Raw genomic sequence first — 3,913 nt, 5'->3', positions numbered from 1 at the left:
CTCTTGGCAGAGGCTTGGTTTTCTCCAAGAATAGTCATTTGAATGTAGAAGGGTATACAGATGCAGATTGGGCTGGTTATATCACTGACCGGCGATCTACATTTGGATACTTCACTTTTGTGGGTGGTAATCTAGTTACTTGGAGAAGCAAGAAACAAAAAGTGGTGGCTAGGTCAAGTGTTGAAGCTGAGTTTCGTGGTATGTCTCATGGTGTATGTGAGTTGTTATGGTTGAAAAAAATTGTCGAGAGATCTTGGATTTAAACCCAAGGGTGCTATGAAACTTCATTGTGATAACAAGGCTGCTATTGAGATTGCTCATAATCCAGTGCAACATGATCGAACAAAACATTTGGAGATTGATCGACATTTCATCAAGGAAAAATTGGATGCTGGAATTATTAATTTTTCTTTTGTGGGATCTCAAGATCAACTTACTGATGTGTTTACTAAGGCTGTGTCTAATAGTGTGTTTTCCAACTCGCTTGACAAGTTGGGCATGCGTGACATCTTTGCACCAACTTGAGGGAAAGTGTTGCAAGTTATATATATTTATAAATTTTAAAGTATAAATAGTAGTCTGTTGTCCCACATTGACGAAGTGCGTAACTAATACGAATTGTAACTCCTATATATACTCCACTTTGAAGATTAATGAATATACAAGAAATCCTCAAATATTGTCATATATATTTTTGGTATTTTATCATGTTTAATTCAACCTTCTCTCTATTGTAATACTTGTGAATTGGAAATTTGAAATAGAAGACGTTTCTCGGTGCCAGAATCTACTCTAAACAATGTTATGTTTGTATTATCTTAGCGTAATGAAATTATATTTTCTAAAAAGAAAGAAAAATGCAAACCTAATCGGAATCAGAAAGCCATGAACCTTGCCTTCTGCATACTAAAAATTAAATTTTAAGTCAACCAGCTGACAGATGGCTAAAGCATATGATCTTCTAGCTAGTATTTAATGTCACCCTTTGCCCATCCATTTCATCAAATATTCATCTCTCTAGTTCTCCACCTATGCCATCAAATACACACACAAAAAATCAATGGCTCCAAGTTTTGAAGACGGAAAATCACTATTCAATTTTGTTGTTCAAGATGGCAATTGTGTGAAGGGCATGGTGGACTTAGGCTTGTCCAATGTCCCTGAGCAATACATACAACCACCACATGAGCGCATAGTGAAGCTTAATGCACCGGTTCATGAGCGCCCACCAATTGATTTGTCAAAGCTGGATGGGCCCGATCATGACCAAGTGGCAAATGACATTGCCAATGCTGCTGAGGTTCTTGGGTTCTTCCAAGTTTTGAACCATGGCATGCCTCTCGAGTTGCTAGAGTCCCTTAAAAGTTCTGCTAATGATTTCTTTGGAAGAACCGGAGAAGAAGGCTGCGTATCGGAAGGGTGTGAGCCCTAGCCCATATGTGAAGTACGGGACAAGCTTTGTGCCGGAGAAGGAAAAGGCATTGGAGTGGAAGGACTATTTGAGCATGCTATATACCACTGATGCTGATGCTCTCAATTATTGGCCTAATGAATGCAAGTAAGATCTTATTATTTTTATATATATGCTGCCAATTTGAACCACAAATTCAAATAAGAATTCATTTAATCAATAGTTTGTTTGTTTATATTCACTTTTGACAACATATAATTTGTCACGCACTAAAATGTTTTCCTCTTAACTAGTACCCAAATTCTAACAATTGACAAATTAAAATTCCAACTTGATTAAGTGTATTATGAATTTATGATTGATATGAAATTTACAAGGAAGTTGCACTTGAGTACCTAAAAACCTCAATAGATATGGTAAAGAAAATAGTGAAAGTCTTGATTACAAAGCTTGAGGCACTCATTGGGTTAAGGATGGTTAACATGAATTATTACCCAAAATGCCCTGATCCTGAGCTCACTGTCCGCGTCGGGCGTCACTCAGACATGGGCACCCTAACTGTGCTGCTGCAATATGGAATTGGAGGTTTGTATGTGAAACTTGAAGAAGACTTGGATGCTGGAAAGAAAGGAGAGTGGATTGAGATCACTCCTGGCCCTGGTGCTCTGGTCATCAACATTGGTGATACATTACAGGTTAGTTAACCACAAAATTCATTAGATTAAGCTTTGTATATGTTTGTTTCATGGAAAATATATTTCTTCGACGTGCAAAGTTAATTTAATTAGATTATGGCCTTTTGTTTTGCTTGAAAGAGCTTGTGAATGTTCGAATATACTTTATATATTTGTAGAAATTCATCGTCAAAAATGATGAAAAATGTTAATCATAATCGACTGCATACGTGTAAATGACTTTGAAAATTAATTGAATATGAGATTTAGTTGGCAGAAAATAACTTACACTTGCTTATGGTTGACGAGTGTGGCTAGAAAAGCTCATTATTATGGATTTAACCATCTCATCACTTGTGACATTGTTTTGTTGTATATACTAAGTAATGGAAGGTACAAAAGTGCTGAACACAGAGTGCGAACTACAAACGGCCAATCAAGAGTGTCTGTCCCAATATTTACCATCCCAAAGGCAACAGAAAGAATTGGGCCACAGAAAGAATTGGGCCATTGCCTGAGGTGGTGGAAAGTGATGGAGTTGCTCGTTATCGTGAGGTGGTGTTTGAGGATTATATGAACAACTTCTTTAGCAATGCACATGACGGGAAGAAGTCTCTTGATTATGCCACCATTTGCTCATGCAAAAGATATCCAGTAATGTTAAACACATTAAGTGACTGTGCAATTCAAAATTAAGTTTACTCCTTTGATCCATATAACAAGGAGGGTTTATATTTATCTTTGTACTTTCATTTACCTTGATTATCTTTTTTTTGACTGTTTGTTATTTCAGTTATCTTGATTATCTTTTATTTTGTCGATGGAGAGTCACAGAAATTCACTTAATCAATTACTATATATAGTTACTAAGAACGTTTATATTTTTAAGCTAATAATTTATGACATGTATAGGTGTTGAAGAATAGTATTTCACATCAAAAATATTACAACAAGTGAATAGATTAAACAAGTTTAAAAAATTAAGTGAATAGATCTGATATTCAACACAAACACAAAAAGATGCAAGCCAACATTAAACAACATGACATGATTTTCTGCTTATTAAATTTTTAATCTAGTCCAAGTGACAAAAAAAATGTTTGAAGTTAAGGTAATTGAAAAGTACAATAATCTGCGGTCACATTTATTGAATCATAGCTAATTTAGCTATGCTTACTTTATGAATTTCCACGGGTTTGACCACTATTATTGGGAAAATGATCCTCTCCGGATCCTCTTTGTGAGAATCCGGAGGATCAATCAATCACATTCGTTCATCGTACATTATGCAATCGGTTTTTGTTAAATACCATTTATATTCAATTTTAAATTTTAAATTTTAAATGATTTCTGACCACACGATATACGATGAACGAACATGATTGATTGATCCCTCAAATCCCCACAAAGAGGATCCAGCGAGAATCTTTTTCCCTATTATTGAATATGCTCAGTGATACTAAAGTTATAATATAACTAGTTAAATTGTTTTTGAAGTATCTAGTCATTTATATTATAATAATTAATGTATTGAATCGTATTTTCGACACACTGATGGTTGGATTGAATGGACACGTTGTTGAGGTGGCGTAAACTAATTAAGCTTTTTACCTTTTTAACTTTTTCAAGACCACTCAAAAACTCTTGAAAGACTACTTAGTACTACGGTGTAATAGTATTCATCTTCACTTGTAAGTAAGAGGTCTTAGATTATTACTGGAACTGGATCCAAGGGAACTGAGCCCACTAATCAATGAATCCGGCCCATTGAAATTTGATCTAACGGCTACAATTATTATAACTTTAGAGGGCCCCTTGTTTGCCGCCG

At 35.3% G+C, this 3,913-nt stretch overlaps 2 pseudogenes; both read left to right on the top strand.

Annotated features, from left to right (window-relative positions):
- Positions 1-1,022: 1,022 nt before the first annotated feature.
- On the top strand, positions 1,023-1,590 carry LOC148693765 (scopoletin 8-hydroxylase pseudogene; annotated as a pseudogene).
- Positions 1,591-1,824: 234 nt separating this feature from the next.
- LOC137728434 (scopoletin 8-hydroxylase pseudogene) lies at positions 1,825-2,887 on the top strand (annotated as a pseudogene).
- The last annotated feature ends 1,026 nt before the right edge of the window (positions 2,888-3,913 follow it).

The sequence above is a fragment of the Pyrus communis genome, chromosome 10 (genome assembly GCF_041283825.1).
Source record: "Pyrus communis isolate YQ-2024b chromosome 10, ASM4128382v1, whole genome shotgun sequence".
NCBI classification, from domain to species: Eukaryota; Viridiplantae; Streptophyta; class Magnoliopsida; order Rosales; family Rosaceae; genus Pyrus; species Pyrus communis.
This window is presented reverse-complemented; position numbering and strand designations above follow the sequence as displayed.